Here is a 23,357-nt window from a genome sequence, read left to right as displayed (position 1 = left end):
GTAGAGATTTAATGGTAAATACATTCTACAGCCTTTCTGTTAATATTAACATCCAGTGGGGAAACAGAACAGGAACCACTAATAATGAAAATGTACAGTAAATTTATGAAATGATTCCAGGGAAATCTTTAGAGGTCCTTAGAGAAAGTCACCAGTGTCAGCAGTAAAAGGCACCTCTATGCTATCAGTTCCTTTTATAAGAATGTTTGTCCTTGGCCCTGAGAAAACATTGGCTTACACGTGTATAACTTCTAGTAAATTAGGTTACAATTCTCTCCAGTGTTTGCTGGGACCAAAGCCTGTTTGGTCAGATACAATACATCAAAATTCCACGCCCCTATTTTACTCTATTGTTTGGAGGACCTTTCCAGGAAAGAACACTTCTTCCATGTTGAAACAACTCGTGTATAAATAGATGTCTTGAGCTTTTCAAAAGAACAAGGAGCCATAGGGAAGAAACAAAACAAACAAGTCAAATCAAAGATTGTTCTTTACACCTCCTAAAAGACTTCTTTGTAAAGAGATTCAACAATGACTTTAAAAAAAAAGTAGATGATAATGCTACTTATTTATTTTTGCATGAATAGTGTATGTACATATAGGAACATAATTCAACAATTAGGAAATGGAATACAGTGAGGAGTTTCTAGCCCTCCCTAACCCTTGGCCCAATGGGTATATGATATAATCAGTTTGTGATCATCGTTCTAAAGCAGAGTTTCTCAACCTTAGCACTGTGAACATTTTGGGCTGGACAATTCTATGCTGCAGGGAGCTGTCCTGCATATCATATTAATAGAATGTTCAGTAGCATCCTGGCTTCTACCCATCAGATACTAGTATCAGTCCCTCCCTCTCTCCCCAGATACCACACCAAAAATGTTCCCCACACATTCGCAAATGTCCTTCAGGGAGACATTTAACAATGTATCTAAAGAAAACTCTGTAAGGGTACATAAAGAGTATTCTCACTGTTTGGGGGAACTGCACAGTCATTCATTAAGTGAGTTCTGAAAATGTATTTAGCTGGTAACTTATTGATGATTCTTTATATATGTTTGCATTATTTGCAGTTCCATGCAGGGTTGCAATAAAAAATTTTATACATAGGTCTTTTAAATATAAATATGTAAAATTTTAACTTTATTATAAACTCCTGGAAGAAAAACTGCTAGGTGAAAGGCTGTGTGTTTGTAATTCTGACAGGTATTTCCAAACAGTTTTCTTTAAAGAACATACAAATTTACTTTCTCAGCAACAATATATTCTTGCCAACAGAGTGTGATGTTAACATTTGGATTTTTGCCAATCTCATAGGTAAAAATTGGTAGCTCAGTGTTTTTTTTTAATTTTCATTCCCACATTAAGAGGTTAAGTAACTTTTCATTTGTTTAAGATCTTATATATCTTTTTATGAAATGTCTATTTGTATCTTTTACTCCTTTAGACTGATTTTTAGAAGCCATTTAACTATTATGCTCTGTGTCTATTACATGCATTACTATATTTTTTTATCCAGTTCATTGTATTTTGATTTGATTTGCTTATGGAACAGGATAACGAGTTCATAAAAAACATGATGTATGAGTGTCATGTGTGTGGTGTGTGTGGTGTGTGATGTGTGGTGTATGAGTGTCATGTGTGTGGTGTGTGGTGTATGAGTGTCATATGTGTGGTGTGTGTGGTGTGTGGTGTCTGTGTGACGAGTGCGGTGTGTAGTGTGTGTGTGGTGTGTGATGTGTGACTGTGTGGCGAGTGCAGTGTGCGGGGTGTGTAGTGTGTGGTGTATGAGTGTCATGTGTGTGGTGTGTGGTGTGTGGCATGTGACTGTGTGGTGAGTGCGGTGTGCGGGGTGTGTGACTGTGCGGTGTGTAGTGTGTGGTGTATGAGTGTCATGTGTGTGGTGCGTGGCGTGTGACTGTGTGGCGAGTGCAGTGTGTGGGGTGTGTGGTGTATGAGTGTGGTGTGTGGTGTGTGGTGTGTGTGATGTGTGGTGTATGAGTGTCATGTGTGTGGTGTGTGGTGAGTGTCATGTGTGCCGGGTGTGTGACTGTGTGGTGTATGAGTGTCATGTGTGCGGTGTGTGGTGCGTGGCGTCTGACTGCGTGGCGAGCGCGGTGTGCGGGGTGTGACGTCCGTCGCCCACAGGCGCAGGCCGGCGCAGCCCTGTCCCTGCCGAGCAGGCGCCGCGTCTCTGGGGCCGCAGAGCCGCGGCCCGCGGGAGCGAGGAGGAGCCGAGCGGCGGCGCGAGCTGGGACTTCGCATCTGACACGGGAGGACCCGGTCCGTGGGCGCGTGGTGGGGACACTGCGAGTCCCGGGACTTTTCCGGGGACTTGGTGTGGGGCGGTTGGAGCCGCGAGGCCCTGGAGCTCGGGCTGTCCTGGGACAGCAGGGCTGGTCCCGTGCTGAGGACGCGGGGCGCCCTGGCGGTGCGGCTCGGTCGCAGGGGGCACGTGGCCCTCGGCCGCCCGGGCGCTGGGACCCCGCCCCGCCTCCCCGCGGCTCGGGCCGCAGCCGCCGCCCAGGTGCAGCCGCCGGGCGTCCCCGCGCGCCCCTCGCCCGCCCGCGACTTCCTGGTTTGCGGAAGGTGCCGCGGCGCCGGCGCAGGAACTGCGAGGCCGGCTGCGGGGGCGGCGGAGAGGGGCCGGCCACGCCGCTGCTGTCGCGGAGGCTTTGGGGGGTGGGGGGCGGGCAGGCGCCGGGGGCGCAGCGGACGTGGGCCCGCCGCCACCGCCACCGCCGCGGCCGTGAGGAGCCCCCTGCCCGGCGGCGCGACCCCGGCGCCCGGGCGGCGGCTTCCAGGCCGGCGGGTCGGCGCTGCCCGGGCGCGGCGGTGGGAGCGCCGGTGTCGCCGCGTCGGGGGGGAGGGGCGGCCGCGGCGCCGCCCGCTGAGGGGACCGGCCCGTCCCGGGTGTGTCCGGCGGGACGGTCGCTGCCCTGTGAGGCTCCGGGAGGGAGGAGCGTTGAGGTGGAGCGGTCGCTATTTGAAGCGCTTTCTGAGCATCCAGGTCACCGTGTCTTTCTGACTTGCATTGACCAGTGTGTCGCGGCTGTTCCTTCTGCAGTTTCTTCTCGTTAACTTGGCCTCTGACGTTTGTGGACGAGGCGCCGGGTCTGCATGGTGCCCGCAAATGCCACGCGACTAGACGGCACTTTGTGTGTGCGCTACAGTATCCGTCAGTGGCTATGTTACTTCAGGAGATTGGGTAAAAAGCGGTTTAATAACGATGGTGACTTTGTTTCTAGGTGTCTCGGAGGCGTGAGCTGCGCATTTCCCTCCTGAAACTCCGGGGAGAATCCCCCTCCCCGCCGCCTCCCGCCGCCCGCGCCCGTCAGCGTCGTGTGTTCCCGTCACTGGGAACGGCCTTTCGGATCTCACAGAAGCATGACTGAACCAATGTTTAACTTTTACCCCTAAGAGAGGTACTAAAGGGCATTAGGCAAATAGGAAAATTGTGTCATTTGGAACTGTTTTCATTGTTTGACAGCTGGTGGAAAGGGGGAGTAAGTCCACCCGGGAGGCTGCAGAAGGAATCAGAGTTGAGATTTTTTCCCACTGAAACCGGTTAATGGTGGGAGGGCTGAGGAAATGTGTATCTGTGAATTAATTTATATGGCTTGTCACTTTCTATGTTTCTAGATCATGTCTTGTAACAAAAATTTTCTAAAAATCAGTATTTATTTAGAAGTCAGAGCTGGCTTTATTTTCTTGAAGGAGGTACGTGTTAAAAACAGCCAATGTGTAATACAGAGACACTAAAGTCTCATCAGCAGGAATAACTGAAAGATGGTAACACTTTGGACTTGTGGTATCAGACTAGGCCTATTTTTACCCTCTGATGGAAAGAGAGATAAAACAGAACTCTGTTTTGAAAAAAAAGTGTCTTGATAGATTTCAATTTACAATTTGAAATTTAACCAATGAATAGGTTAAATGTGTGGCAAGTTAGTAAAAACAGTAAGTTCTGACTGATGCAAATCAGCCTTACAGTTTGTAGCGGGAAAATTTAATCTGGGGGCTGATGTCCAGTTTCCCCAATGATAATTGGTATGAAAGAAGTCTTTTTTTGTTATCTTTCGAGTCTCTGAATAGTTTGCTACTTTAAACATGCCTAAGTACCGTAAATACATCTCAAGGAAAGTATACGCAAAGTATCCCATTCGTGGACCTTTACAAATGTCCTATGGTGATCTATTAATAGAACGTGGCAGGTGGAGCCAGGTATTCGTCATTTACACTCAGATTGCAAGTCCTTGGAAGAAAGGCTGAGAGCTTGTGTTAAGCTCCATTGGCAGGATCTAAAAACACTTAGGGACACACTGGCCTTCCAATTTTGGATGCAATAAGATAAAAGCGATGATTTGCATTTATACAGCACTTGATTTATAATGTAATTGCCCATATATTATTTGACTTGTAATACAATTATTCTGTGAAGTGGACAAGGCACTTTATTTTTTTTTTTAAGGTAAGAAAATAGTCTCAGAGGTTAAATGCTTTGCCCCAAGTCTCAGATCTCAGCTCCTAAATATCAGTAATCTTAAATTTCTAATCTGAGAAACATTTTCATTGTTATTTCTGCTATACTGTAGTCATATAGTTACATTTAATATGTAGAGGTAAGAACAAGATTAGTCTTAGAATTAAGAAAATACAAGCTTTATGGAGATGCTTATTTGTTATAGGAAATAAATATAACAAAGTTTTTTTTTTTTTTTTTTAGGGCCAATCCAGAAAGAACCTTTGACTTGGTATTGAAAGTGAAATGTCATGCCTCTGAAAATGAAGGTATGTGTGTTCTGTAAATTCTTCAAATAACTGATTGAGTCAGTCAAAGCAAGTGTTAACATTGTGGAGTACTGGAACATGATAGTATCAGAAAATAATAGTACTAAATGTGTATTCTGCATTGAGTGTCTCAGGTTTCTGGTAGTAACATAGATGCTAGGTCTTTGCCTTGGGGATATAGAAATCATGAATGTTATCTGTGCAGCTTGAATTTCAGGTGTGTGTTAAGCCCATATAACTTACAACTCAACTTTACCATGATTCATTGATAAAGTTACTGTTAGTTTTGGGAAAGGGTTTGTCTTTTCATTTTCTTTCATTTGTGTTTGAAAATTTAGCATCTTTTTAAAAACATTAAGGCAGATTCTCTGCCAGTATCAACGGAAGCTACACCAATTCCCTTCTAATGTTTCTGGAATGCAGAATGTAGACTGAGTAGCCCCTTGGGCTGGATTTACTTCAGTGGCATAGCACTTTCAGAGAGAGAGAAACAATGGCGTCACATTACTTGGAAGGGTTTCAGTTGTCAGTTCTGTATGATTTCCTGAAAATATGAGAGTATAGTACTTTAATATCATGATTGTTATAATTTCCCCCCACATTTGCTATATTGTACATGTGCATGTGTGTGTGTGGGCATGGGTAGCAGACAAGAATGAAGAATGTCTCCTTGCTTATTCTTCTAATATTTCTTTGCATGGTGCATCTTCATGGATATCTCCAGTGTAGGACCTTCCTTGTAGTGCACTCAGATCCTGGATAGCATGATGGTTAAGTGTGGGGTTTTGTGGAGACTAGTGGGCTATCCTAAAGCCTTGGTGGAAAGTTTACTGACACTCTTATCTCCAGAAACCAGCCAGCAATTATCTTCTCTTAAGCAGTTTAGAGCTGTACACCTTAAAATAGAGGAGCCCCACCCAGCTGTGGTGAAATGGGCACAGCTAATTTTAGGTAGGAAGTCACCCACATTTCTGGCTCCACCAGCCCTGCCTGCTGCACCTCTGGCCTATTTGAACTGCTGCTGTTGTCAGGTATGTCCACGGGCAGAGAGTGATCCTAAGTTGCAGGGAACATTCTCTGATTAAAGAAGTTATTTTGTGTTGTCCTACATGGAGTAAAGTTTGTCCATTTGCATTCTTTGCAGGCCCAATGAAGTCCTCTTTGCAGAATGGGTACTCAAATGGATATATTATTTTTTCAGTTCCAGTTTAAATCTATTCTGTAGTGTATTTGTTATGAATTAATCTTGAAAATAATCATAGCATTACCTAAGGTGTGTGGAATAATGCTCACCTGATGTTGTTGGTAAAATAGGCTAAATTCATTTGGAAAATGTGGATTTTCCATAACTTTAAATTCATGCTAAAGTGATCTTGAAAGATAGATCAGTCTGCCTTATATAACATTCAATCTATGCACGAGTAAGAGAGGTTGTTACCTTTTCATAAAGACTTGTGAGTGGTTTACTCCCTCCTTCCTCCCTTCACCGGTTCCTACTGTTCATGAACTAGTCATTCCAGTTTGTATCTTCTATTCCTGCCATGCTTTTATTACTGTCTTTCTGCTGTTACTGTTTAAATCACTAGTTTTTAGAAACATCTTCATGTGTATTTTAAGTTTATCCAGCTTAGTAAAATTTGAAATATAATAAATGATTAAAGTAAGCAATTTTGGTTTCTCTAGGTTGCGATTAATACATTCTATATGGCTAATTGGCACAAAATTCTAAAGATTTTTTTTAAAAGCTAAACTCACCCATGCAAAAACCAGTAACCTTTCTTCTTTTGAAGAAGGACTTAAGTAGTATGATAACTAATATTTTAGTGTCTAACAAGTTACAACTTTTTGTGCCCTAAAAGTAATGCTATCTGTAAAAGTAAAATTTTATGTTGAATTGAGTGTTTATGTAATGTTTTCTCAATTTTCTGTTTTATCGCTAAATCTTAAATGGATAAAGTGCAGAAATTATTTAAAAAGTTATTGGAATATTCCTATTTAACTGTCAGTATTTATTTTTTTTTTTTGTTTTTTGAGACAGGGTCTTGCTCTGTCGCCCAGGCTAAAGTGCAGTGGCATCATCATAGCTCACTGCAACCTCAAACTCCTGGGCTCAAGTGATCCTCGTGCCTCAGCCTCCTGAGTAGCTGGGACTACAGGTGCGTGCTACCACGCCCGGGTAATTTTTCTGTTTTTTGTAGAGATGAGGTCTCATGCATGCTCAGGCTCATCTCGAACTCCTGGCCTCAACCACTCTTCCTGTCTTGGCCTCCCAAAGTGCTAGATGTGAGCCACTATACCCGGCCCTTAGACTGTTATTTTCATCTGCATTCAAAGCTGGGTCACTAACTGTGTCCAAGTTTAAGCCACAGGACAGGCAAGAGAAATACTTAAGGGAAGAAATTTCTTAGGCAAGGTAGGGGAAAATTTGATACGTTACTTTCCTTGCTAAGAACTTAGTCACACAGTGATACTACTTAGGTATAAGGGAGATTGGAAAATGTCATCTTTAACTTTATGACCAAGTGCTGAGGGAAAAGGGAAAAAACATTTAAGTAGATCAACGGTCATTTGGCCACTCATGCCTGTACTGAATCGGCATCTTGTATGATTTTAGGAGCTCACCCCAGTCCAAGCAGCTTGGACACGTTATTGGCCCAAACTTGTTTTTTGTTCTTCCTTTTGTTTTTCATCCTTCACCTCTGATGCAAACCCTTACTTATCTAATTTCTAAACTTAAGCTGCTGTACGTATCAATGGATTTAAAAAGAGACAGCAGGGAAGAATGGTGGGAATGGAGTTACTCTTTGTGCTAATTCTAGCTCAGCTGGCCAAAAATGGCCAGTTACATTTGTAGTAGAAAAGCACTTAAAACTGTGAACAAGCTTCATAAAAGTGTCACATATTAGCTAAAAATTAGTTCTTACAGGAAAAACCTTGACTGGCCTCCATCATGCCATAGCATTCTCTTTTGTAGCCTTCCGTTATGTTTCTCCCATATTTTCTTCTTCCTTTTCTTCCCTTGTGCTTCATTTATTCTCAGAATGATTTATTTCTAACATTAAGCTTTCTTAAATTTTTAGAAGTTGGAAAGTTAATATATTTTATCATAAGCCAGATCAAATTTAAATTTTTAAAGGAAGCATTGAAATTCTTGATTTTTGGTTTGTTGGAGGAAGTGACTATACAGAAGTACTTTCAAATAAGAATGTTTTGTTATAAAGCATTCTTGTTTCCAAAGTTAAGTTACTCTATAAAATAATTAATTTTTCTATTAACTATGATAGTAGTCTAATGCTGATGGATGTATTAATATATAGTATATTTATGAGTATATATGCATACTTACTGATGGAAATTTGGAAAATAAAGACATGCATATACAAGAAAATATAAATCATGCCTAATCCCATATTCTAGAAATTACCATTGGTAAATGTTTCCTTCATGTCTTGAACGTACATACAATATTGATTTTTAAGAGTCATGGTTAATTGGTTGTCTCTTTTCCATCATTTTACTTAGGCATAATTCATGGACAGAAAAGATATTTAATGATAGGCATGATAGATCTATTTAATCTTAGGTTTTGTACCATTCTGTTAACTATTATACATATATAGATTTAACTAAATTTATTTTCTTATATTTTTCTGTTTTATCAAATGTTCCTTTTAATTTTGTTAAATTTTGTATACATTTTTTTTCTACAGAAGTAGGAATGAAATATTTAACATTTCCTGCCAGTCATTGCTTATGCATTTTGTTCCAAAGTCCTCAATTTAAATGGTGTTCTTTGCCAGGCTTAGATTTTCATGTGACTCTTTTTTTTTTTTTTTGAGACAGAGTCTCACTTTGTTGCCCGGGCTAGAGTGAGTGCCGTGGCATCAGCCTAGCTCACAGCAACCTAAAACTCCTGGGCTCAAGCGATCCTACTGCCTCAGGCTCCCGAGTAGCTGGGACTACAGGCGTGTGCCAACATGCCCAGCTAATTTTTTCTATATATACTTTTTTTTTAGTTGTCCAGATAATTTATTTCTATTTCTAGTAGAGACGGGGGTCTTGCTCAGACTGGTCTCGAACTCCTGACCTTGAGCAATCCACCTGCCTCGGCCTCCCAGAGGGCTAGGATTACAGGTGTGAGCCACCGCGCCCGGCCAATTTTCATGTGACTCTTAAAAGAATAGCACATACTTCTCCAAATCAGACATCTGCTATGTATAAGCATTGATTTTTTTTTTCCTCATAAGAATAAATTTATTTCTTTTGTGAAGTTTGTTGGTCATGACCTATTGAAGTTGTCAGGCTAATCATCATTATGGGTTAAAAAAGGGCATGTTTATATTTCTCCTAAAATTTGGGGAATCAATTTATATTACTGTATGAACTATGTAACCCATGATTTATTCTTGAATTCTGAATACTATAGTCAGTGGTTGCACTCTTACCTCTCATGAATTCCTATCCATTGTAGCCTTTTGAACTATTCTGATTATTCTGCACAGTTTATTTTTTACATTATTCATGTTAAATATTATGGAAAATTTTGAAAAAAGGAAAAAGATTCTTTTTATACCAATAACATAAAAATATCTATTTTTGTGCATTTTGTTTCAGATTTCACTATGAGCTTATTTAATATGATTATAATCATATATAATAAGTTTTCACTTAATAATTTTCAGCATTAGTTGTTTCCATGGATGTGAATTATAAGGTTATATTTTAAAAACTGTAGTCCTCCCCACAATCATTGTAAATATTCATGAACTCACCCATAACTTAACATACTTAAGGGAATTGTTTTTCTACTGACATCATATGACCAAATTTAAATTTGTTTAATGTGTTTAACATTTTATAGGTTAAAAAAATTTACAAATAGTTTTTATAAGTATGATTTGTTTTATGTATGACTTTACTTCTGTTTTAAAGCTTTAATTGAATATCTGCTTTTGGTTTACTATTTGTCTTTTGTTCAATATTAAAAACTTGTAAAATATATAAATATTAAGGGATGTGAAAAGATATGACAGTTTTCTTTTGACTTCTGCATTTTGACCAGTTCCTTCAGCGATAAACACAATAGTAAACTTTCTAACGAGAAATATCTAATATAAAAACTGCAAATAAAAAATGGTCTATTGTAACATTTTTGAATGTATCCTTTAGTTAGATTTTTAAGTGCAGGAGATTAGAATGTCATAAATAAGCCTGTGTATTATTTTAAGAGAGCGTATAGAGGAAGGGGTTGTATGTTAGTAAAATACATTTACTGACCCATGTGTGAATTGGTGACCGAGATTGTTAAAGCATTGAGTTCTAAAGGTTTTTCTCTTATCTTTATGTGCAACAATGGAAAGTTTTACCGTGTGGTCACATAACATCTTCATCAGGTTCTCAACAGGATACCTTAGTTAATTTTCAGCTGAGTGCTTGACAAGATTTTCTCTGGCTAGCTGGTTGGGTGAGAGTCTAGACACCGAGAGGCCAGGCTTTCGTTTCCTCACAATCTCATCATTGTGCGTGTTGAGTAGGAGCAGCTTCCTCTGATGTAGGGCTGCAGGCACAAACAAGGAAGACAAAGACACAGCTTTTGTTCTCCAAGAGAGGAGCTAATCCCACTGCTGCACACTGTGAAAAACCTTTTATAAAGAGAGGAAAAAAAACTTTCCTGGAAGGTGAAGGGTTAACAGTTTAACCTCTGACCGCAAAATAAGCCAGTAAGAGGGGAAAAGTGTTGGGTAAGGTAGAAGAGCAGGAGAAACACTCATCGAGGTCTGTGTGTTGTGTTTATGAAAACAGGTCAAGCAGATGACTGTCAGCGATGGATACTTGAGTTCTGATAGTACACATGTATTTCCAACTGTGTCTTTTGACTTACAGTACTTAAGCATATATTTAAACTTCTTAATTTGGAAAGTATATGTTGCAGACCACACTATAAATGCAGGAAACAATAGATATGTAATGTTTGTCTTTTGCTCTTTTTCCCTAATTAAAAAGCTGCATTACGGACTTTTGTCAAGGTATGAATATTTATTTCATTATACGAGAATAAAATCTGGATCCTTTTTATTCATTTTTCCCCAGTTTCCTTATTTAATATGATCGTGTATCTCTGCAGAAATAGAAAAGTTGGGTAGAGCACGTCTCTGGTACATATTAAGACTCCTATTTGGTCTGTGGCATTTTGGTGCCTATTCTGTTAGTACATACAGGTCTTCAGGTGGTCAGTGTTGTTATGAAATAGTATACAAGTCCAGGTAGGAGATGGTTGTAGTTCTAGTGTAAAAAGAATTTGGAGATTTCTGTCTGATCTTATATTGATATTAATGTTATCAATACTGAGAATTTAGTTATAATCCATTTAGAACTGATGGAAGTTAAGGTGCTAATCCCTGTGTCACCTGCTGGCTTGGACCTATCGATCTGGACCAATTGCTTCTCCTTCTCCTGTCAATCAGATATCAGTCTTGAACAATAATTAAGGTTTTCTGCACTTGGGCTCTTTGCTTGGCTGTGTTAATGTATGTAACTTATTCCTGAGAGTAACCACGTGTAGATGTGGGTGAGCAGCTGCTTGTGTTGTATTGTTTGCGGCTGTTCTAAGGTGCAGGATGCTGTGGTGTCATCTTGTGATGACTCTCCTCTTGCTCTGACTCCCTTTGGTAGTATGAGGCGCTTGTTCCCGTGGTTGCCTCGTTTCACTTTTACTCTGAAAAACAGAAAAGGAGAAAGAGGGGGAGAAACAGAGGCTAGAGATTGTGCTGGCTATCCAGTGATAAAGAGGTAAGGGCGAAGAAAAAGGGTAGAAAGTAGAAGGTGGCAGTGAGCTGAAGGAAAGAGACAAGAGGTGAAACACGTGAAATGTACACGTTAGGTCGGAGTGGGCGGTGAGCTACTGTGCAGCGCTCTAAGTTTTCAGCTAATAAATAGTTGATGAAAATTTGATAAGGAATCATTCCTTAAGACAGAAGTACGCAAGGATGGTGTAAAACAAGTGACCAGACTTAGGAAGGTCCTGGGGGTGGAATGAGGTAGATTTATGTGAAGATAAAGAAAAAATAACAGCCAGTCATTTTGCCTCATGCATTATCTCCATTCACCATGGCCAAATGTCTGCATCTGTGTCTTACCATTTTCCCCCTTTTGCCTGACAGTACTGAATATGATGATAGTTAATGACGTAAGGCTTCCGAAGTGTCAGGCGCTGTTCTAGGCAATGTGTGTATGTAGGCTCACATGGTATTCATGAAATGTTTAATTATTTTTCCCAACATAAAATTAGGTGATTTTTTTTTCATAAAAATTCTAGCTTTTCTTGAAAAATCACAGTGTCTGTCAACACTGGGCCCACTTTCCACGTGGCTGGAGCTGGATGATGCTGCCTTCTTGAGAAGGGGTCTGGGGTCTCTTTTTTACTGCATCCTTGTGTTGTTTCCTGCAGGCTCACTGCACTGATTTACACCACCTGCATCTATATGTGTGGGTACACCTGTGTGCTCTAAAGGCATTTCACCTTGAAATCTTTTTCTCCCTTGTACCTATAAAGAGGGAATATATTTATGTAACAAATAAATAATTATACCTTGACTTTTTCATAGGTTTTAAAGAAGATCTTAATTTTTTAAAAGCTTATGCGACATTTAAACATGATTTTATGCTGTTTTCTAAATTCTTTGTGTTATGCCTGTGCTTCTCCACATGGAGTCTGGGGGGCTGTGGGGATCCTCTGGAGTCCTTCGGGGGTTCTGTGAGGTCAGAACTATTTTCATGATAATCCTGATATGTTATTAGCCTTTTTTACTCCCATTTTCACAAGTAGGTGGTGGACTTTTCTATAGGCTTTGGGATGAAGTTATTGCTCCAATGACTGATGAAGTGTGTACTTGGGACAGTAAACATCATTTGCAGTAACTCACCTAAACAGTAGTTCTTTGATGACCTCAGTGATATCTAAGAGTAAAAATAATTCCTGAGACCAAAAAGTTTGAGAACTTGTGTTCAACGTTATGGAGGCTAACTAAAACACATCAGCAGCCAATGTCCAAGGACAATTCTGCATAATTACTATTTATTCTATGTAATTACTGTTTAATTGACCATTTATTTCTTGAAGCGTGGTGCTTTCTTAATTAGTGATGGCTTTACCCTGTTCATTTGCTTGTTATCTTTAGTGAAAACATATAAGGGTGGAACACTTGACTCTCTTTGATATCAACAAGTATTTGATTCATTATATTGCCTTTAAATCAGAATTGATCAGACTTATATTAAAGTAGGCTAGCTACTTAAAATAAGCACGTTGATATAAGTAAATTAATGTCATGAGATTTACTCTGAAAAAAGTGATATGATAGGGAAGAATTTTATATGCATTATATATTTCCATTGGCTGGAAGGAATGAAAAATAAATTCCATGAAAAACATTGAAAAGACTGCTTTTATGAAGTATACAGAAAAAATGAAAAACATGATTTCTGCCTTCAGGATCTTTATTTAAGTGAGGAAATATAAAATAGTTAAGTAGAAGTGTAAGGCAGTATAACATATTTCAAAATAACTGGCTTAGATGATATGTATTGCCTGGAAGTGAGACCGTCCGTGAGGTTGCAGTGTTTTGGGAAGGCCTCACAGCAGTGGTCCAGAACAGAGCAAAGAATTTGGAGATACAGATAAAAGTGAACATAGTATTTGAGGAAGGGGGTACAGCATGTATTGAAGTATGAGTAAATCCTTGGAATTTGTCATTTTATGTACGTGAAAGACTGGATGCCTGGATTGAATAGAAAATTTATATTGGAATGTAGAGGGAAATAAATTTTAGGTAGGATGGAATTGGGTCAGAAGTGCCAAGTTTGCTACATTGACTGGTCTTAATATGTAGAGTTATTTATTGTGTTAAAATTTGAATATTCTACTTGAGGTATTAAATACCAACATAGATTGAGGAATTGGGTTTTCTCAGTGTAAGCAGTGAGAAGCCACTGAATATTTTTCTTTGAACAGGGGCATAATAACATTATTTTAGGCTGGGTGTGGGGTGGCTCATACCTATAATCTCAGCACCCTGGGAGGCCAAGGCAGGAGGATGGCTTGAGTCCAGGAGTTCAAGGCTCTAGTTAGCTATGATTGTGCCAGTGCACTTCAGCCTGGGCAACAGAGCGAGACCCTGTTTCTAAAAACCAAGACAAAGGACAACACTATTTTAAGGAATTAATTTAGTGGCAGTGGGATGAGAAGAGCTAAGTGTCAGCCAGACTAGTTAGTAAGAATTTAGAGTAGGGTTAGAATATGACAGAAGAGGAATGGATGAGAACTACATTTCAAAGGAAGAACTAACATGATTAGCAGCCGATTAGATGTAGAGGATGAAGAAGGTGTGTTAAGGCTGATTCTGAGATTTTCAGCTTTGGTGCCTGGGTTTCATTAGTAGAGTGAGAAGGGTATGATCAGTTTAGACACTAAGGGAATGGTGTAATGAAGTCATTGGAAAAATTTGGCTTAAGATACGAAATTTTGCTTTATGCTTATGAACATCTATAAAAAACACTAATGTTTTACATGTGGAATTATGTATTATGTTGTAGTTTTGAGTCTAGTTTGAAACACCTGAAGCTTGAAAAAAGGCTGAAATTTTTTTTTTTTTTTCCAGAAAGATTGAGGTAGTTGTTCCCAACCAGCGCTACACATTAGAATCACCTGGGGAGTTTTAAACAAAAATTAATTGCAGACATTTAGTATGGTATGGGATCGGGTAAAGAGGCCACCTTTTTCTTTTTTAAATGATGTTCCTTAGGCAATTTAATGAACAGAAAGGGTTGAGAACCACCACATTTATGTAGAGGAAATAATTTGTGAGATACGGGAAATAGAGTTTCAGTAACAGCTTTTGGGTTTGTTTTAAATTACATGTGGTGATGTTCCAGCTTTTCAACAAGAGAGAAAAGAGTTAAGTTCTCTTGTGAGAGATTTAGTTGGACATGGGGAAGAATTTTTATTTATTTTTTAAAAATTTTTATTGATTTGTGGGGTACGTGTGCAGATTTGTTACATGGACATATTGCATAGTGGTGAAGTCTGGGCTTTTTATGTCACCTTCACCCAGTGAGTGTATTTAGTACCCATTAGGTAATTTCTCATCTCCCACCCCTCTCCCACCTCCCACCTTCCACCCCCCTGCCCCTCCGAGTCTCCAGTGTCTGTTCTACTGGGAAGAACTTTTTAAGACTGGTCAAGTGAGGCCATGGGAGTAGAGAAGGGACAAAGGAATCTGTAACTGGTTGTGATCAATTAGTTGTAAATACCACTGCACTCAGACCATCCTACTGGGAAGAACTTTGAACCATTAGATTTATTGGACACTGCAGGAGGGAAACTTGGGAGGTTCGTGGTAGTGTGTGTGCGGAGTGTAAATGGATACACCCAGTTTGGTGTAATGTGAAGGAGCCGGACACGCAGGGAGAGGGAACAAGGCCTCTTGTGACCCCTCTAGCCTATAATCTCCAGTACATGGTTATTTTCATAGGTAAACTCACGTGACAAATAATCCGTGTGAAATTGTGTTTGCTCTTGCAGTCTGTGTATTATAGAAGTAGAATTCAGTCTAGTTGGCCTCAAAACCAGATCACTGTTTTCTATTCTCAATACCTAGCAAGGTCTTTCTAATATAATTCCCAATAACTTGATATTATGTGTTTTAAGAAAAATGAGTGAAAATTACTCTAGGAGTTAATAATTGGTAAGCATGTTCAGACTAACAGCTTTCTGTCCCTACAAGGAAATGATTCTTTTTGCCAATATCAGTGTTATATTTACCAATCATAATATTGACCTCAAAGGTTAATGGTATAAACTCATTATTAGTTAAGGAAGATGCTATCAGGGAAGATTTTAGAATTAAAAAAATGCTTAATTAGTAACAGTGAAATATTTGTTCACATCTCTACTTCTTTCATAGTATAGCAAGAGAGACCTGAAATATAATACCTGGGTTATGCTTGTTTTGCTTATCATTGTACTTTGTCATTAACAAGTTTCTTAATTTTATCATAGATATTTTAAAAGTGTTGCCCACAAGTCCGTAGGCATCACTAACTTGAGGGTGGAGATGACACATTGAAATTCAGACTCAGTTGTTGCAGCTTGACGACCTTTATCTGAGCGCCTTCTGGGTCTTAGTCCAGTTTGAGGTGTTCACTTTGGTCCCTATGTCCATGGTCCCCCAGGGGTGTCTCACAGGTGCTGAGGAATCGCTCGTCTCCCTCAGCTGCTGTGCCTCATGCCTGTCCCTGCAGTCGTCTCCGTATGACTGACGCAGTCGTCTCTCCAGACCTTGCTTGGTGCTCCACCAGGATGATGCTGGTGACGCTGGCTGGTGCTGGCAGGGACGCGTGCCATCACCTTCGAGCACTGTTTGAAGTGCACCCTGTGTCACTGCTACTGCTCTTGTCACCTGGGCTGCCATTCGTGATGGTGTTGCCGGTCCTTTGTACTTTCAGCGCCACTTGATCCTTCACAGCCCGGACTGTGAGTCCAGTCCCTGCGGAGTAGGGAGGCAGCTTCTTATGGTCTGTGTTGAAGTTCTGCAGACCTAAAGCTCATTAGTCATTCTATGAAACACTTTCCACAGTGCCCGCTTGCTGACAAGGTCCCTGAGTTAGATCAGGTTCATAAACACCCGCTGTAATCCACTGGGAGAGTTTCCCTCTGACTCATAGGCCTCTATTGCTCTTGGGATGAATTCTGTCTCAGGAGGGTGGATCATCTTATAAATCTTATATTATTTGCTGTCTTCCCTGCTATTTCACCACAGATTGTCAATATATGTCTGAATTCTAGTCCTAGTATCTATAAGGTGAAAGTTCTTTTCCCAGGATGTTCATTTAAAATATTATTTGAATTATTCAGTAGCCTCATACCTGGGCTCATTATTTTGTCACTTTTCAGTTTATGCTCAACACAGAAGCCAGAGTGATCCTGTTGAAATATGTGAGACCATGTTACCTCTCTGCTCAAACTGTTCTGTGGCTTCCTTTCCCAGAGTTCAAGGCAAGTTCTTCTTTATGACTCTTAAGGTTCTTTATGTTCTCCTTGTTTCCTCTTATCTTTCTGGCTTCATCTAGTCTCCTTTTTTCATTTAATACTGTATTTTGTACATTTTTTTTCATATGAGCAAATGTAATTTTTTCAAGACTGTAATCTTTTTCAGGGCTGTATAGTATGTCATAGAATAATAATAATATAACCATTTTCATATTGATGGACATTTAAAGTTATTTCTAAAACTTTGTCAATTACAAACAGTGCTTCAATAAACATTGTTGTATATATTGGTCTGCATACATGAAATATATGATTTCTTGCATTTTACACTTTCCTTAGGGAGAATTATTCTTTTTTCCTGCTGTTACAATCTTTAGACACTCCTTTAGTGAGAATCTGTTCTTGGTGCATGTTTTAGTTTTTGTCTTTCTGAAAATATCTTTATTTTGCCTACATTTCTGTTTACACGGTTTTAAATGACAAGGATACTTTCTTAAAGGTTTTGAATATATTATTCCACTGTCTTCTGGCTTCCATTGCTGCTATTGAGAAGTCTGCTATCAGTGTAATAACATGTCTATTTTTCTAGTTATCTCTTTTCTCTGTAGGATACTTTTAAAGTTATCGACATCATTTTGTGCTTTGCAACTTTGTTATCAGGCCTCAAATGTCTTTCTTGAGCTCTAGCTTGGGCTTGTTGTGCTTTCTGAATCTGAAGCTTATGTTGTTTGCCAGTTTTGGAAAAATCAGTCTTTATTTCTTCTAATATTATTTTCTTCCCTCCCCCATTACACACACTCCATTCTCTTTGGTCTGATTTTTTAGAACTCTAAATAGATCTGTGTTGTTATTTTGGTCCCCATTTTTCTTAACTTCCTTTAGGTTTCTCACTGTTTTTATCCTTGTGCCTCATTCTGTTTACTATCTTTTGTGTCTGATTTATTTCACTATTTCTCTTCTCAATTTTATAAGATTTGCTATTTATTCTATCCATTGAGCTTTTAATTTCAAAAATTATATTTTTGAAGTTCTAGTTTTCAAAATCTGTCTTTAAAAATCTCTTATTGTTTGCTCATACTTGGAATCCTTATTTTCTTTTTTAAACATTTTAGATATTTTTATTATATATGTTGTTTCAGATAACTTTAATATCAAAAGCCTTTGAGGCAGGAGCAAAACAAAATATTTTAATTCTGTTTCTGATGGGTTATAATCACAGGTGTTTAGATTTTCTATAGTAATTTTGAATTGCAAATTTATGTTTGGCAAGACCTGAGTTGAGTATTTCTTCTTCCAAAGGATATTTATATTTGCCTCTGTCCTGTGCCTGATATGAGATCTCTCTGGGATTACAAAATCAATTCCTAGGCTTTGTAGATAAAAAGATAAGTAGTTATTGCATTTACAGTAAATTTCTTAGTGAATTTATTTGTTGAGTCTTAAGTATATTCTACATTTAATTTGATCCTAACTTGGATGTATTCTGAAAGAAATGTGACACATGGCTTAATTTGGTTCTTTAATATTTTGTTTTATTGTATTTTCATTTTAAAATATTTTTAGTAATTCTTAATGTAGCTTACAAATATTTTCATCTTAGTAAACTTTGAGTCATTTTAATAGTAGGTATGATTCTACTCATAAATTTTAGCTTATTTCCAAATTATTGAAACTGTGTGTTATATCTAGGAGTGCCAGGAGTCTGTTGCACTTCAAACTATCTTTATGTCAAATGGGAAAAGCCTTCACTAAGTTTGCATTTCTACACAGAATTATTTTTTGGTGTAATATGAAAATTAAATGTTATGAATAAAATGAAACTGTTTTATGAGAGGGTCAGTTAATTTTACATTTCTGAAGTTTCACGCTAAGGCTGTGTTTCTTTAAAATGTTTTAGTTCAAAGAGTTAAATATAAGGGATATTGTGAATAAAAATACATGTTGTCTTTTTGTTTAATCACATACTTGTAGGAAGAATTATTAAAAAACACTGTCTCATGCTAAATTAAAACATGGCCTCTTGTCTTCCTTCCTCTTTAAGGGAATCATAATAAAAGCTATTGCTTTAGGATAGGATGCACATCTTAGCTGACTAAAAGGTGTATCAGGTTTTGTATGACAGATCGTCTTTCTGCAGGCAACCTATTAACTTCTTTTTCCCCTGTGTTCTTATAAAAACTTAGTGTTGGCTTTTTATGATTGATATCTGAAAAATGTCAAAACATTGATTCTCAGTTGGAAGTTCCTTGTCATAGATTAATCAAAATTGAACATCTGTGGAACAGCATTTCTTTCCCTTTTTTGTTGTTGATTTTTTTTTTTAACTCTCATGAAGGGCCCTTGGGACAGATGGCCCCTTACTGTTGGTTTGATTACCATGATCACCCACAGCTTCAGAGGAGTGCCAAGAAAAGAAATTGCTTTCTTTGTCAAGGTGTTTTCAATTCAATTCTCACCCATTAGCCCTGTTTGGTTAAGTTTGGAATTACTCTATCAGGTGATTGATGAGAGTTTTCATTTTATTATAATAGGTCTTATTTAAAAGGAGTGGAAGTAGTAAAATGATATATCTAACACGGTATGGATTATATGAGATTCTTAGAAGTTTCATTTTCATTACCTTAGTTAGAATTTGCTAATCTATGAGCAAAAAGAGCTTCCTTATTTTGAGTTGTGATGCTAATTTTAGGTTATTCTGGGGAGAAATATTTAGAACGACTAGAATTATCCATTAAGTTGTTTCTATGGTTTGCATTTCAGAAGCACCAAAATTATTTTACAGTAGTAGAAGCAGTTTGATTTTCCAGATGACTCTTTAGAATGAAGATAATCACAATGGGATCATTACATTAGATTTTATTTCTATCACTGCTTATGTACATTTTTAGGATGGTGAACAAATGGACAAATTTCCAAATTTGCTTGCTTTTAAATGTGTACATCATATAAAGCAACAAATAGAAGTGTGATCTCTATTTTTGCAACTGGTTATAAAGTAAAAGATCTTGAAATAATGTTTTCATTTCTATAAGGTTTTTGTGCATGTAAGTCAAACTTAACATGATTATATGAAGAATTATTTTAATTCCAGATTGAGAGGATATTAATTTGAATACTATTAATATTCTTTACAAGGTTTCTTCACATACAGATTTCCAAGTATTGTTCAGAGGAAGTCTGTAAGATTTAGGCCATTGTTTTACAAAAAAAAATTTAAATACTTGTTTTGCTGAAAATATCTTCTTGTAGATAATTAAGTGTGAATGTACTTTAAACTAGTGTCCAGTGAATGACCATTAAAGTCAAAGGTAACCAACCAGAGCAAACTGGGTTTACTTGTGTGGTGCTGTACGTGCAGCGGCGTGTTTCAGAGAGGATGTCCTGCTAGAAGCCGGGATACCTGGATTCCAGTCTTGGCTTCGATAGTTACTAGCTCCAGAACCGCAGGATGAAATATAACTTTCCTAAGTCCGAGTGGTAAAAAGTACCTTTAAGGTCCTTTCTCATTCAGAAAATTCTAAGATTCTATCCATATATAATGAAACTTTTTGTGAAAATACAAAATAAACAAAAGCCTTAAATTTTTTTACATTCACAGATACACCTACTGTGCATTTACCCTTCTGTTGTTCAAATTGGAACTTAATTGCTTAAATTCTACAAAGCAAAGCATTCTAAGAAACCACAGCAAAAAATATTTCCTCACGTATCTGACATGGAAAGGTACAGACAGATGTCTGTCTTGTTTAGATATGGACTGTCAATGTGTCTGTATGTGGCGTACATAGAGGAAATGAATAGCCAGTATATCTTTATGTTCACATAACTAAAGTTCTCCATCAATTATATAGGTCCAGTGTCATAAAACACTCAATTTTGAAATAAAATTCTTTTCTTTGGGATATGGAAGTAGAATTATCCTATTAGTAGACTTACTAGCACAGAAAGGGTTTTAAAAACATTTTGGTAGTGTTTTTCTTTCTAAAAATATTTCCTGCTGTAATTGCTCTGGGTGATGTTTCTTCTTGGCCCTGTGAAGATCTACCTATTGTCAAATAAAAAAATATGTAATAAAGAGAATTTTTAATTATTTATTGCCATATTAGAAAGAATATTTACAATCAGGAAGTATTAAATTCCTTAACATGTGACACATAATGGTAATCGTTGTGAGAGATACATGATCTGTGCTATTAGCTCTCAAAGTCTGGTGCTTAGACGAGTAGTGTCAGTATCACCTGGGAACATGTTAGAAATGCGTTTTCTCAGACCAGCCTCAGAAGTTCTGTGAGTAGGACTCAACAGTGTGGATGTGTAGACATTTCTGTTGCACGCTAAAGTTTGAGAACTGCTGAACTAGACCTTTAAAAGGATACTAAAATTCTATATTCTCATCTACATGTTAGCTTTAAAATAATTTGTACACACATCTGATTATGTTTTATCAAGATTATTTTTAGTCTGAATTTAAGATTTTTCAGCAATGAATTTGTTTTTGTTTTCACTATTGCTTGTAGTCTTAACGTTTGTAATGTTGTGCAGTCTGTAATATTGTGTTTTTTTTATTACTGCTTTGTCAGAATGAGTGATATTTTTCCATCAATGCTGTAAATCTGTGTTTTGCTGGGGTACATGCAAGGAAAAATGGCATGGTGTTGGTTCTCTGGCTTTCTGGTTTCGCCAAGGTCATTTGTGGCCCTAAATGATTGAGATACTTCCTGAAATCCTTTTTTGCAATCAGGCTGAATATAAAATTACAATGATTAGTGGGTTTGAAAACTACTTTGCAGATGTAATAAAAATTATAATTTTAACTGTAGTTATTAAACTTCGTGCTTTTCAGGCTTTTTCATATACTAGCACATGTAGAAAATGATAGTTACATAGGATACTTGGATAAGCAGATGAGACACTGTTCTTTTAAAATCAACTTAGAGAAGTGGAGAAGGAAGTTGATTCGCTATTTTTCAATACCTGCGTCTGATCACAGACGGAAAGCATTGTGTTACTCATAGGTAGAAGACCAGAAGTTAAGCTGCCTAATTTCATAATTCTACTTATGCTTCCATTTATTTATTTCATCTTATTTCTCAATCCTACAGTCTTCATATATATGTAGTATACCTTCAACTGAAAATAGCTGTTTTAAAATGTATTTGCATGTTTTGGTGGCAGAGAGCTTCCTACTAAACAAAAAAAATGAGCAACTTTTACACAAAACTCTTATTTTTGTACCACAACAGATTTACTTAGATTTATGGCTTTCTCTTCTGTTTTTCCTGTAACAATGGCACACGTCCTCCAGCTTCTGTCTAAGGCTCGTCTCACCGTCCTGACCAGGATTCCAGCCCTGGCTGTGTTCTCAGGGATCTTAGGCTCTTTCTTTCTCTGGTGCTCTGCTAGCTCATCACTTCCTGTCAGCCTTTAAACATGTGCAAGTCTGTGCCCGTCTGAAATTAAAACACAACAAATCTGTCACACTTAACCTTTCTACCCACCTTTACTTTCTTCTGCCTTTTATAGCCTTTCTTAAATAAATTGCCTCCATACAGTCTCTCTTTCCTCACACTCTTTCCATAATCTTAAATCTGCATCCTTCTTCCTGCCTTTTAATTGAAGCCCATCTGACTGTGGCTGTATGTCTTTAAATACAGTTGCAGTTCTTCAGTTGTCACTTTTCAATGTTTGCAGCATTTTTGAGGATTTCTTTTAGATGCACTCTGTTCCCTTGACTTCGTGACAACACACACTCCAGCTGCATTCACCATACCTTTCTGGTGGTTCTTCCTCACCTGGTTTGTGCCATGTCTGCTTCAGTGGCTTTCCTTGCCAATCCGGCTTCATCTCTTGACGTTGTCTCCCTCCCAATCTACATTCTAGATATATTAGATTTTTTTTCAGTTTCTAAAATGTGTTCTGTTTTCTTGTAACCTCCAAGACTTCATGCATATTGGTTCTCCACTCAGTAGCATTTTCCCTTGCCCACTGTATGGCACAAATCATCATTTTCTTATCTAACCTGAGTGTCAATTTTCCTGTCCTTTCCTTCTGAAGTCCTGTAGTGGCTCTCTAAATTAGGTTAGATTTCCTTTTTATGTGCTCCTGCAGCATCCTATGCAGCTAGTACCATAAAATTTTACTGTATTATATGTTTTGATGCTTCTCTTTTCTATGAGTGGTAAGGACTCTGCTTTGTTCACCATTGTATCCCTACAGGTGAAAGAACAAAAATCACACATTTTCTTTAATGATTTCTGCTCATTTATGTTTAGAAGACCTCATTCCTTCATTAGTCGTGTTTTTTGACGTTATTAAGCCAGTGACTCTTCAAGTTGAGTTGAAGTGTTTCTACCTGATAACCGTGCCTGAGACAAAGCTTTGAACAACTAGGTTTCCTCCATGGGTGTCGTAGGTCAGTGCCCGGCAGGGACTTTTCCCGTTTCTTTAGTACCGCATAGCTTTTTCAATGAAATAAATTGAACTTAAGTTAAATGTGCCACAAAAATGTATGAATTATTGG

General features: G+C 38.2%; 1 long non-coding RNA gene across 5 annotated transcripts in view; it reads left to right on the top strand.

The window, feature by feature from the left end:
• The first annotated feature begins 2,199 nt into the window (after positions 1-2,199).
• The window catches only part of LOC123629801, a 32,886-nt gene continuing 11,728 nt past the window's right edge, over positions 2,200-23,357 (top strand). Inside the window, exons 1-3 of one of the 5 annotated variants that reach the window (XR_006732272.1) lie at positions 2,200-2,283; positions 3,249-3,425; positions 4,727-4,791. This is a non-coding gene — a long non-coding RNA (uncharacterized LOC123629801). Of the gene's footprint in view, positions 2,284-2,833; positions 3,426-4,726; positions 4,792-6,829; positions 6,870-23,357 lie in introns of those variants that run through there. The other 4 variants (XR_006732271.1, XR_006732270.1, XR_006732269.1 and 1 more) reach the window with 4 other exon arrangements.

Source organism: Lemur catta, unplaced genomic scaffold (genome assembly GCF_020740605.2).
Source record: "Lemur catta isolate mLemCat1 unplaced genomic scaffold, mLemCat1.pri scaffold_43_ctg1, whole genome shotgun sequence".
In the NCBI taxonomy this organism is placed as follows: Eukaryota; Metazoa; Chordata; class Mammalia; order Primates; family Lemuridae; genus Lemur; species Lemur catta.
Note: the sequence above shows the minus strand (reverse complement) of the source record. Positions and strands in the feature narration are given on the sequence as shown.